This window comes from Suricata suricatta, chromosome 14 (assembly GCF_006229205.1).
Source record: "Suricata suricatta isolate VVHF042 chromosome 14, meerkat_22Aug2017_6uvM2_HiC, whole genome shotgun sequence".
Classification (NCBI taxonomy): Eukaryota; Metazoa; Chordata; class Mammalia; order Carnivora; family Herpestidae; genus Suricata; species Suricata suricatta.
The window spans coordinates 12,934,980-12,948,384 of NC_043713.1; the positions used below are offsets into that span (position 1 = coordinate 12,934,980).

The 13,405-nt window shown below is 47.0% G+C and overlaps 1 long non-coding RNA gene across 1 annotated transcript; it reads left to right on the plus strand.

The window, feature by feature from the left end:
- Positions 1 to 4,163: 4,163 nt before the first annotated feature.
- Positions 4,164 to 12,798, plus strand: LOC115277700. The gene is made up of 3 exons (XR_003902484.1): positions 4,164 to 4,260; positions 6,022 to 6,131; positions 10,365 to 12,798. It is a non-coding gene; the product is annotated as an uncharacterized LOC115277700 (long non-coding RNA).
- Positions 12,799 to 13,405: the final 607 nt, after the last annotated feature.

The following is a 13,405-nucleotide window of genomic DNA, read 5'->3' on the forward strand; positions in this document are numbered from 1 at the left end:
CCCCAGGTCGCAGAGCTAGGGGAGCCCAGCGCTGAGCCGGGCCTCCGGGGGTCCCTTTCCCGGCCCGCGTGCTCTCCCAGCAGAAAGCCAGCTGCTCACGGTTGCCGAGGAGTGACAGGAGCAGCAGGCCTCCCGGCTCCGGGCGCGGCCTTCCTCACCTGTCGCTTGCACCTGTGTTTCTTTGCGACCACCCTTCCGTCTTCCCTTGAAATCATATTCTCTTCTTGGGCTTCGAGTCATCATTAACCGAGCCGCCCTGCGTCCTGACGTGCCCCCCGAGCCAGGCTGCACCCACTTCGGACCTCAGCCCCGCCGCTCCCTGGGGCGTATTGTGGGGCAAGTTTCTTAAACTCTCTGTCCCTTGTTTCTCCACCTGTGGGGAGCGCTAAGAGCAGGGGGTGTTGGGGAAATAAAGTGAAGTCACACATGCAAAGTGCTTGGAGTCAAGTGCTTTCAGTGTTGGGTCTTTTCACAGGTAGCACACTACCCGGTGGGGGGAGCTGAGGGTCTACAGCCAGCATTCAGGCTTCTCGAACTCTTAGAATCCTTTTGCAGGATTCTTGGCCCCCCCCCCCCCCCGACTCTTCTAGAACGCTGCCTCAGAGCCAGGAAGAAAGGCAGAGATCCACAGGGAATGTTGCCCACGTACATCCTTACTTACTCGGCGATGTGGAATGATCTCTGCATTTCTGTAGGACGTGGCTTATAAATTACGGGCTTGTGGTCAGGGCAGTCTAAAATCATTTGAAGTCACTCACATGGTTCCCCACGCAGAATCTAAGCGTGTCTGCTTTCATTCAGCAGTGCTGCCCCCTGTGGGCGGTCCGCGCACTGCAGCCCAAGTGTCCCTCCAGCAGGCGGGGGGCGGGGAGGATGCGGAGGCCTGACGGTGTTAGGTTTCCCCTGACATAAGCCCAGTCCTGATTCTGTTCGCTCTGTTCTCTCTAAATGGATTGGTGAGATACTTACAGCGCGCCTGTTCCCATGAAATGAGGCTTAACAAAAAGAAAAGAAAAAGGCAGCCACCTCCGCTAACCCGAGGAGAGGCCGCCCCCATGTGTGACTTGGGGCAGGTTGTGAGTCTCTGCCAGCAAATGGGCTCCCAGAGACTCCTAGAGAGTACCATGTGCTCTCTGCTGAAGAACATCCCACTTTCACATTTTTTGAACCAAGACTCAAAATCCAGGGGCACAGTGAGAGTAATATGTTCTATATTTTAAGAAAAATTTTTAATGTTTATTTACTTTTGAGAGAGACAGACAGACAGAGCACAAGCAAGGAAGGGGCAGAGAGGGAAGGAGACACAGAATCTGAAGCAGGCTCCAGGCTCTGAGCTGTCAGCACAGAGTCCATGCAGGACTTAAACTTACCAACCATGAGATCATGACCTAAGTGGAAGTCAGATACTTAACTCACTAGACCACCCAGGTCCCTGAGACTAGTATGTTCTGTATTTTTAAAACCTGTGCACAGAAAGGAAAAAAATACCATATGCAAAATTTTAGAAAATGAAAAATGGAAAGAATAGTTTTGTAATTCGTATAATAAAAGAAGGCCTACTCTTCCTAATACGTAAGGCGCTCCTAGAAGTGGAAGGGAGGGAGGGAAGTAGGAAGGAAGGAAAAGGAGAGAACTAGAAAATGTGGGCCACATTCACAGAAAGCAACCCTGAAATGCCGCTGAATTGGCAAAAATCCTCTTGTTTAATACCACACTCTACAGGCACCTAAAACATTGCTAGTGGGGACATACCCGCATATCCATTGTGGAAGGGGGTGTGGCCTATCAGCAACAATTACAAATACATGATTCCACTTCTGCGAATCTATCCTATAGCTGCACGTGTGCATAGGGAATATACATTGGATTGAGATTGTTCATTGCAACATTGTTGGTGACAGAAAACAATGGAAGGGACAGGTGGCTCCTACCACATTTACTGCCTCCCTGGGGTCAACTCTATGCTGTGGAAAAAAAGAGGAGATGTGCTCTCAGTATTGACATGGAAAGAACTCTAGCATGTTTCATAAAGAAAAATAAGGAAGGTTCAGATGGTGTATTTAATCTACTGCCTTTTTATCCAAAGGGGTGGAAGGGAAGATAAGAATTTATATTTGTATTTCCTTGTTTTGCCTTCACAGGGTTACCTGTGGAGCACCTAGACTGATGGGGATAAGGCTTGGAGTTATCTACTCTTCTTTCTGCTCCTTCCAGACTTTCCAAACTCCTCTTTCTGTATATTTATTGTTGAAAGGATGAAGGCGTTAGCGGTGTACAGTTAAATGAATATATTCTTATTCTCGGGAGAATATATATATCCTTATAGGGAGGATTCTCCTATACTACAATAAGAGAATAAGTAGTCCAATCTTCCTGAGATGCAATTCGGCCATATGTTTGGGCACAGAGGTTTAACTGCTAGGGTCTTGATTACATACTGTTTAAAGGGGAAAATTCCAAACATTTGGAAGAGGAACATGTTAAATGTCCAACATCAAGGGGTGATGACAGGCCCATAAGACAGGGATACATCCATAGGACAGAATACTCACAGCTAGTTCAAGTACCGTGAAGTGAATGCACGGACATGGGAAGCTGGCCATGTATTATACAATGGGAAAGAAGTAACATGTTTGTATATCAGGTCTGGTACGATACTTGTTAAAATATAGAAATATAAAAATAAGTAAACTCGGTAAGGATAATGCACCAAAATATCATCAGTGATCATAGCTAGATAGGTCAGGATCCATTTTTGTCTTTTACCTATCTGACTTTTCTGATATTATGTATTAACATTAAAAGTTAATACCTTCCAGCTCCGTGTATACAGACAAAAATACAGGTTTTAATACAGGATCAGTAACATCTATCCTGGAACAGCACCCGGTCTTTCATCTTGAACACTCATCGTCCTTATCTTTCGCAGTCAACAAATGCATCTCAGGGAAATTGAGTGGCCAGACTAAAATGATTTCATGATTTTTTTAGGTTTTTTTTCCTCAGTTGGATCTCCTGATTTTTCTACTCTGAACCTTTATTATTTATCTAGTTAAGAAATAATAAGTACTCTTCAAAGGAAATACTTCTGTCTAATAGTTGGTGGTTTTGAAAGCTCTTTTTACAGACTGTTTGCACACAATGTGTGTAAAACACGGCAGAGCCATGATAACTGTATATGGAGAAACAGGGACTGAGGAGGTCATGAGGCTTTCTGGGAGCTACCAAGCCAAGAAAGTGAAGCTGGGCCACGTTGACTAACACGTGGCCAGGAATGCTCATTCTGCCTGCCATGCACATTCCCAGAATCCTCCTAGACATCTGGAAGGCTTGGACTCATTTCCTACTACCAGAAAAGTGGACAGGGTCATCAACAAAACCCAATAAAAGTCCACAAAAGGAGGGGCTAACCAACACGAAAAAGCATTCCTGGAAAGACACTTGCTTGAGGGCTCCACACGGAATTGCAATGAAAGCCTCAAGAATTCTCTTTCCACTTTTTTGTGAATATGCTTACCGCCGAGTGTGGGAAGATTCACACGTATTTCTAGAGGAAATGATTTCCATTAAAATAAAAAGAAAAACAGATTATCCCCATTTATAGGTTGTTTAAAAGTGTTATTCAAGGATAAACTTACTGAGGCTAAAGTTATTTTTACTTCTGTATTTCAGTGCTTAGTTATCCCAGAGATACTCAGTAGGTCTTGGATGATTGTGATAAATGGATGGATGGATAGATGGATGGGTGACTGTTCGAAATACATTAATTGAAAGAGGGAAGGAAGGAAGAAAGGAAGGGAGGGAGGGAGGATGGAAGGAAGGAAGGGAGGAAAGGAATAAAGAAAGAAGGAAGAGAGGCTGTTTGGGTTGGTTGGATAGATGAATGGAAGGTTGTTGGGATGGAAGAGAAGAGGGCTGGCTGGCTGGCTGGTGTGACGGAATAACGGGCGGGTGGATGAAAAGATGGACTGATGGACGGGAATGGATGGAGAAAGCAGCAGGTGATGTTAAAGTCTAACAAACACTCACGTACTGTGCGCTGCTTCAGCTTAGGAACAGAGAAGTTGCTGATATAATTTTCTTCTCTTCTAGGAAGGATGGAAATATCTCAGCTTTTTTTTTTTTGCCAGTCTCATTAACAGCTGCCAAGACAGATGTGGGCTCTCAACTATAGTCCTTCCTCTTCATGTGCGGAGAATGGCGGAGAAAGTTAAGAGGCTGAAATGAGGAAGCACAAGAATTAGCATCTTTATTTCACAGGTGAGGTAACTAACTGAACCCCCCTCCCCTTGCAAATAATGAATGTCCAAGCCATTAGAGACCTTGCCAAATAGCGGGCATTTAAAATAAAATTGTAAACCATAGAAATGAACAAAAGAAGAGAAAGAGCAGGGTCATTAAAGCCCTTCAGTGGGATGGGACAGGTGTCCCCACCGTGGTTCCTGCCAGGGCTAAATTGCAGTGTGTAATGCCATCTGCCCCGGTGTTCTTCCTGTCGCTCCCGAGAGCTTTTGATTCCACTTTATTTTAGGAGTGCCAAAAGGTGGGTTTCTAATTCTGTTCCTCTCTAGTTCTTTTTATAGTACTCAGATCTGGGCAAATATCGGTAATATGAAATGTGTCTTCTTTTTCTTTTTTGCACTTTAAATCAGGCAGAAGGTTAATATCTTGAATTTCCTGCTTCTTTGGAATTCCTCACCTGCTGTGTGCATCACAGCTGCTCCTGCACAGTTTTCTGAGCACGTGTCTACCTGCCGGTCCGCCCGCCAGGCCATTAGCAAGGCCAGTGGGGGAATCACACACTTGGGTGTTCTTAGATTCTGTCACTTTAATGCTAGTGAAAAGCTCCAGGCTGCCTGCCACCCCACCCCCCACCCTCAGCGTTTGCAAGACAACTCAGAAAATGCAATTGAGCAACAGAAAGCTCTCAAACACCTTCTACCTCTGAGGACAACAGTCATGGCCCTGAGTTTGTTGGGGTCTTTTATTTCTGCCTGTAAAAAAAAAAAGTGCATTTTCCTAAAGGCATTGACTTAAAGTGCTACAGCAGGTGTGCCTGACCCTGCCCACACACTTGTCTTTCCCCTTCAGTGCTAACAGGCTCAGATTCCAACTGCCGACACCTCATTTTGTGTCCTGAGCACTTTCTCTTGGCCTGGAGCGCCCCTTTTCCACCTGTGCAACAGGCCAGAGTGCTAGGACATCGATGCCCCGGGAGCAGACTCCCAACAATGGTGAATGGGGGTCGGTGTATAAATACCCCAGCTCCCTCACCCCTCATGTGAGCTTACTCTGAGGTGTATGTTCCTCACCTGCTTCCAGAATTTTCTGAGCAGATTTAAGCTTCAGTCACCCCCCAGTGGTGGCTGGTTTGCTACCACATGCTGTCTCTGCTGCCTCCTCTTCTTTGTCTCATGTCCCCATGTCCCTGCCCTGCCAGAGTCACCTTTCAAATAAACTACTCCGTCTGGAATCTCTGTCATGGGATCAGATTCTGAGAGACCCCCCTCCCAAAGGCCCACCTCCACCAGCGGGGTGCTGTTGCAGGAGCTGGAGGAACACAGACTGCACATCCAGGAGATTCCATCACAAAACCAGGAAGTGCAGCCCCTTCTAGAAGCCTGAGCTCTAGTATACAGTTTGGGGCCCCTCTGATGCACTTTGGGATTCCCCTGGCTATCACCTCCTGTCCCAGGAGGGGTGAGCTGGTAGAGAAGCCCAGCCAGAGGCACTCAGAATGGGTGTGTAGATGGACAGAGTCCATTTAATCTGTGAGCATCCTCACCAGTCCCCCACCTGGGAGCAAGGAGGCCCGGAGGCACTAGAGGAAGTGGATTCAGGAAGAAGGAGCGGGAAAAGCAGAGGCCTTTCTGTGTCCTTCTCATTTTGTTTAGAGTCAACTTATTGTTTTTTCCTCCGAAGTATATTCTTCGGTGTTTCATTCAGGGAGGAGCTACTAGGGGCGAACCTTCCATTTTTATTGAGTAAAGTTGTCTCTGTTTTGCCTTTGCTCTTGCACAGTGTAGCTAGACTTCGAAGTCTGTATTTGCTGTCGGTGTGTGCATTATCTTCCGGCTACTCTCACTGAGACTGAGAAGGCTGTTTTCAATCGGACTGTTGCTGTTTTGCAGGTAAACCCATTTCTTTGTGTTTTAATTTATGGTTTCTTAATCCAGAGAGATTAAATCGCTTATTCCCACGCTAATTTCTGCAGTTTCATTTTCATCTGTCTGGGGCGTGCTTTTATTTTTATTTCTATTGCTCAGGGTTCCCTATTCTGAGAAACCTAAAAAAAGATTCTACTCCGAAAAAGAATCTCAGCCAGTTTCTCCTCAAGGTTTGCTGCTCTCTCATTTTTTCTAGCCTGGCCTGAGATGTCTATTAAGGATATGACCACTCTTGTTATTTTGTCCTCCGTATTTCTTATGCTTTCTTTAATATTCTCTCTCTCCTGTTGGCTCCTTCTTCCAATTTACAAACTCTCTCTTTAGCTGTGTCCCAAGCTACCGCTTAGCCCCATTCACCAGTGTTTCATTGAAACGATCCCATGTTTCATTGCTAGAGGTTCTCCTTGGCTCTGTTTCAAATCCATTGGTCATACTTATCCTTATTGGTTAGTCTCTCTTCTGTGGTTTTTATTTTAAACATATTACTTTATGCACTCTATCTGAACATTGTATTATGTGAAAGCTATTTTTAGTGTGGACATTTACCTTTACTCATGGTGACTGTGTCCTTTAGTGCTTTGTAATTTTTTATTTTTATTGTAAGCCACCTGCCGCAGGGAAGATGTTGTTTTGTTCTGTCTTGTTCTCTGTGGGAATCTTGTGCAGGTCGGAACACCTGAGTGTACCTCCATGGTGGTTTTATTTTTGCTATTGCCCAAGTGGCTGTGGGATAGTCAAATCAGCTAAAAACATCATCACCTCTACGTAGCCTCCCTGGGTCCCTTTGTCTAAGCTGAGGCTTGGGACCTCTCCTCTCTGCTTACATAGCTCCCTGCACACATCTCCGTGGCATCTCAAACGGCACCCTGTGACCATGTGCTATTTCTCAGTTACTCTCAAAGCCCCTCGAGCACTCATCGGGTCTGGCCCCTCGAGCTCATAAAGATTTTCTGAATGAATGAATGTGGAAAAATAAGTCCTCAGGACCTCAGCGTCTTTCAGTGGGATGTTGTCTTTTGTCCTGACCTCATGGGATTTGGGGAGATCATAGACCCTGTATGATAGATTATAGATCTAACCCATAGACCTCATGGGATTTGGAAAGATGCTTTAATTCAATCCAGAAGATCACCTCATCAAATCCTTAATTCCCTGCCTAAGATGACTAATGAGCGGCCCTCACAAGCTGTGAAGCATGGACGTCGGTACCTATTGGTGCTTTGCCGCTGTGCCTTGCAGCTGGCTCCCGCTGGTTATCACCTGCTTCCATGTGCTTCTTGAACCAGAAATGGTTGCGACGGAAAAGACCCATTGTGTAGTAACAATTTCAAACTTCTCTAAGACTAAAACAAGGCTGTACCTGAGGCCGATTGCCTTGGGCACATGCTGGACCCAGAATCCCTCAAAACCAAATGGCAGCAGCCAAGGAAGAAGCCGGGTCAACCCTAAGTGTCCACGGCGTGTTCCTCCTTTCCCAGCATCACTGAGTTCTCTGTAGAGCATGGACCACACACATCCGCTTGGGTGTTCTCATGGCAAAGCCAGAAGCATGGCACTGAATCGTGGGCATTGTTGAATTTTGACTGGTCGAGTTGCAGCTAAGTCGACATTCTATACATGAAATAGAAGTTACCTCAGAATCCTGGAAATTCTTAATAATAGCAAAGCCAGCTTTGGTTCGTACTACACTTTTCCTTTTCCACTCAAGCATTTTGTGGTGGGGAGAAAAGGATTGGGATTGCAGTGTTTTTTAGTGGCTGCAAATAGCTATCTTCCTCTGCCCCCTAGTGGCCTCATGACAAATTGCAAGAACCTTTGTGATTCTTCCCAATTTCCCTGGTTGCTTCTATTCTTACTGCTTTTGTTATTGCTCATGAAAAAAAAAAAAAAGATTTTCTTAAGCTTGCCACAGCCTCAAAGTTCCCTATGTTAAAAATTAAATGAATAAAATATAATTTTACTAGAAAATATATGTGCTGTCAGGGGCATCGAGAATCTAGAATTTAGGAAGTGATTCTCTCTCATTCTCCAATAGGCTCCACCTGTGGCTGCCCAGTCTTTGGTGTTAATACTTTCCAGGATAGTTGTTTGCCACTCTGGGACCCCTTATGCGACAGCTCCATTTGACAGCATGAAATGTCCCCCCCTAGCTGTATTCTAGAACCTAGAGCCTCCGAAGTCAGACCTAAGCCCGCCTTCACATGGTGGGACTCTCTGCTTCCCTGCCGGGACTCCTGTCCAGACCAAGAGCAGCACCTTCCTCATGGGCCTCAGCTCCCAGCACCCAGTCCCTCCTGCCTGTGCTCTCAACATAGCCCTAGTGTGGTGGGCCCCCAAGAGAGTTGGGCTCCCAACGCCAAGCCTAGTTATTTCTGGCCAAGTACAGACCACGCAAACCGCTGAACCTGCGTTAGTTCCCTGACCAGACACAGAATGTGACTGGCTCAGTGAGCAAGCTACCTCCCAATGTCCCCGGTCATCTTTGCATGTACAGTGGCCAAGGACAGCTTTCTCATCCTACCGTCGGAACAGTGGCTTCTTTGTGCAGTATAGCTATCGGAACTTTATTTTCGTCTCTGTGTTTTTGCCAGAAGACTGGATCATAATCTGACAATAAAGAGGAATTCCAACCTGAAGGATTTTGACTACCGAGGAAAGAACTTCCTGAAAGTTCTCTTTCAGGAAGAATGATGGGATGTCCCCGGGGCCAAGAATCAGAAGTTGTGTTCTTGGCCCCAACCCTGTCTGGATGCCAAGCTCCTTGTCAGTAACACGGAATTTACCTCACTACGGTCTTATAAGGATCATAGGAGGCGAGAAGGCTTTCTAGAGAAGAGAAAGCCTCCTCTCCTTACAATCCTGAATGGACAGCTGATTTGAGGAGCTTTGTCCGTCAAACCATATTGACTTTCAGGAAATTAGCTCCCCTGTCACTAGCCGGTGGGAATCTCAGTTCGTAAACTCACTGGCGTGTAACAAATACTATGTTTTTAATTTTCCCTAAATCCAATTCTGAATCTCTGGTAGTTTTCTAGGGCTGACGTAATGGATACCACAAGCTGAGTGGCTCATACAAGAGAAATGTCTCACAGTTCTGGAGTTCATAGTGTTCTCCTTGTGCACCTGATTCTGTGGCCAAATTTCCGTTCTTACAAGGATGCAGCCATGTTGGCTTAGGACTCACCCTAGTGATCTCGTTTTAACTTGTAATTTAATTTTTTTGTGAGAGAGAGAACGCATGAGCTGGGGAGAAGCACAGAGGGGGAGGGAGGGGGAGGAGGAGGAGGAGCGAGCGAGCGAGAGAGAGAGAGAGAGAGAGAGAGAGAGAGAGAGAGAGAGAGAGGCAGGCTCCATGCTCAGTGTGGAGCCTGACATGGGGCTCGACCCCACAACCTTAGGATCATGACCTGAGTTGAAGTCAAGAGGTGGTCACTCAACCAACTTAGCCACCCAGACCCTTCTGTAACTGAACTTTTTTAAACAACATTTTAATGTTTATTTTTGAGAGAGGGAGAAAGAGAGACAGAGAGAGAGAGCGCAAGCAGGGGAGGGGCAGGGAAAGGGAGGGAGGCAGAGAATCTGAAGCAGGCTTCATGCTGCCAGCGAAAAGCCTGATGTGGGGCTTGAACCCACGAGCTGTGAGATCCTGAGCTGAGCAGAGGTCGGACACTGAACCGACTGAACCACCCAGGCATGCCACTTAACTTGTTTAACGTCACTTTGTAAAGACCCTATTTCCAAATAAGGCCACATTCTAAAGTACTAGAGGTTAGGACTTCAAAATATCTTCTGAATTGTGAAGGGACACAGTGAAACCCATAACAGTCTCCGTCCTGCCAGGATAATGGGAAACCCAGCCTTGACCACCGTTAGCTCCCTCTTCACCACACCCACACATTCCCCAGCCCAGGACTGAGCTTCTGATGTTTTTGGCCAAACCTGAAGACCTGGGAGATCCCTTTGTCTTTCGTCTTATTTGCTGCTGAGTTCCCAAACTTGCATGCTGTCTCCAAGTCAGCAGCTAGCAAGCCACGCTTTGCCCCACAGCCCGAAACTCACTGTCATCATTGGCAACTCCACTGGGTAACCTGGCACCCGACACAAGCGTCCTTCCTGACTATTGCCACTTCACCGGGGACCTGGGTGGGGGCTTGCTGGTCTTGGCCCTATTGACCTTTTTCCTTTTCCTTCTTAAAGTGCCTAAGATGATCTCCTCAAGCAGTTCCAAAAGAAACAGAGCCACTGACATTAAACAGATTTACACCAAACCTTCCCTGAGGAGAGGCCACTCAGAGCCTGCTTGCTTCCATGAAATGGAGGGAGAGAAAAATATTAGATGAATAAGAAAGCTTGTACACCAGTGCCTTGTCCTGCTGTGCTTCTGACAGTGTGCCCGGTCCACCGATAAGCCACAGGCCAGTTCACCGGGAGAGGCCACGCTGGCTGGGAACCTCAGACCTCAACATGGCCTCTTTCTTCTCCTCCACACTTACTTCTAAGACACTTGCCTACCTGAGCAGGTGTTGCTGGGCCCTGCAGGTGGCTGAGTGCGAATGCGTTTTCCTGGGATTGAGATGACATTGGGAATGAGATGACAAAGTCAGCGTCATCTCCTGGGACTTGGACAAGAATCAAGAAGCCCAGAGCAAGAACCTGAGCAAGCCCAGGGCAAGAACCAGAAGGGGGACAGTTTGAGAAGAAATCGAGGGGTCCATAGTCTCTCCTGAAGGAGAAAGAAAGTGGTCACATTCTTGGGCAGAGGCTCTGTGGTGTAAGAAATATATTTGGTCTTTGTCTCAGGTCCTGGCACAGAGCTCCTAAAATCCTGGAATTTCCTGAGTGATAGGGATGTCTTTTGCTATTCCTAAAGAGCGCCTTCTGATCGCACCTTGGTTTATGCTTATAAGGTGACTTGGAATGCGGTTCCTAGAGAGCCAAAGGATGTTTGGGGTCCTAGAAAGACTCCGGATGGGGCTGGTCACTAGAAAAACCAAGTGGTTAGAGAGTTAGAACTCCCAGACCCAGCTAGCAGCCACCATGAAGATTTAGCCCTGTAAAGACTCTTGATGTGAGTGAGAGATTTGGAGAACTTCTGGATTGGTGCGCGCACATACACACGGAGTGCTGCGGAGAGGGGACATGCGCAGAGGGGCCCAGAAGCCCCACCCCTGCCCCTGCCCCTTGCTCTGTGTGTCTCCTCCACCTGGCTGTTCCTGAGCTTTATCTTTTACAACACATTTGGTAAACAAAAGCGTTTCCCTGAGATCCATGAGCAGGTCTAGCAAACCAACCTGAGGAGGGGCTGCGGGAACCCCTGAGTCATAGCTGGTTGGCCAGAAGTGTGGGTGGTCTAGGACTTTTGACTGGTGTCTGAAGTGGGGCAGTTTTGGGACCGAGCCCTTAAATCTGTAGAATTGGACACAAACTTCGGGTAGTCGGTGTCAGACGTGAATTCAATGTTAGGGCTCTCATTTGGTGTCCAGAGATTTGGGGAAATTGTTGGTAGGGAAAAAAGAACTCATGTGTTGTCAGAATTCTGAGTAAAAATAGTGCAGAGTCATTCTGACCCAAAAAGGCCAAGAGGAGTAGAGCGATGGATCAAGGGGTCCCTGGGCTAGAGTGAGAATTATGTGGAGGGATTTGAGGTGAGGGCTGGGGAGTCCCTCCGAGTGGACGAGAGGGAGTGGAGGGCACAGCTTTGTCCCACAGGTGGGGCCAGGGCGTTGCATCAGCAGGTCCTTCTGCCAAAGGTGCCACCGTGCACTCAAACCCAGAAAATACTGATGACAGATGTTTCCATCTGTGACTCTCAGCTGGTGAGCGCTGGTGTGGCAAGGGTTAGAGCCCTTCTCCCCACTGCCCCCCCAAGATCCCTGAACAGCTGCTTGGAATCATCACCCTTTCTTAGAGCCCCGGGGTGTCTGGCAGGAGAGCCATGCCCCTTAGGCATGCTGGGATAGCAAAATGATTGAGAAGCAGGGTCCAAATAGATGATCTCAGTGACTTCCAAAATGGAGAGGCTTATGGCTTTCCCAAAGCTCCAGGAGAATTAGAATCCCAGGAAACCCACCCGTGGCATCCACCGGTCTTGGACCCAACAATGGCTTCCCATCTCTCTAAGAAAGTGCCCTGCTGTGCACTCCAAGAAATTGGGGGGCAAGTATCCTGTGCCAAGGTCTCTGTTGAGTGCAAGTCTTCTGAAACAACTTGAGAGTATTGCATATTCCAAGGGATTAAGTTTAAGGCTACTTAAAAAAAAAAAATCTGTAGGTTGCCAGATATTTCATTGTCCTGTGTGTATTTTTCAGAATATTTTATCTCTTCTTAATAACACTTTTTTGTACTAACTTCTAGGAAAATAACTCCAAGGTGACATAAGCAACGTTGCTCAAACTTTCACGTGTGTATGAATCACCCGGGGTTGATTGTGATGCAGAGGGTTCAGGCAAGGGCCTGAGATTTTGCATTTTTAAGACATTCCTGGGCAGAGCTGGTTACAGAATTTGCAGGGCCCTGTGCAAAATAAAAAGGCAAGAGCCCTTACTTAAAAATTATTAAAAATTTCAAGGTGGGGGTGCGCGGGTTGTGTATTTGGTTAAATGTCCAACTCTTGATTTCTGCTCAGGTCATGATTTCACAGCGTGTGTGTTCGAGCCCCGTGTCAGGCTAAGAGTGCAGAACCTGCTTGGGATTCTCGGTCTCCCTCTCTCTCTGCCCCTTCTGCGCTCTCTCTCAAAAATAAACAATAAATATTTTAAAAAATTTCAAGGTGAAGAGGAAACATCCAACCAGTAGGCGATCCTTCTACGTTCAGAGACTTCCTGAACCTGGGCCCCCATGGCATACTGTCCGGTCACACACCCACGAGGCCGGCACTTTTCCCAGGTGACGCTGATGGCTATAAATGAGCAAGACTGTAAAACTGGACTCTTCTTTAGACTCTGAGTTCTCAAGATGGCAGCTCTGACTTGAATCCCATCAAGAGGAGTTAGTTCCTCCAGCACCCATTGTAAGTAGTCTAGAGATGAGAGGCCTCGGGTGCCCAGCAGTGCAGGGCTGGCACAGGTCCAGGTCGGCTTACATCTGCCTTCAGAACTGAATGACCTGGCGAGACAAGAAATATGTAAGGTGATTCATAAACCACTGGGCACTGTATAAATATCGGCCCCTCTCCCATAAGATGCCTTCAACTTGCTACGGGGTGAAAGAAACTAACACGAGACCCTCTGGTGCCTTCC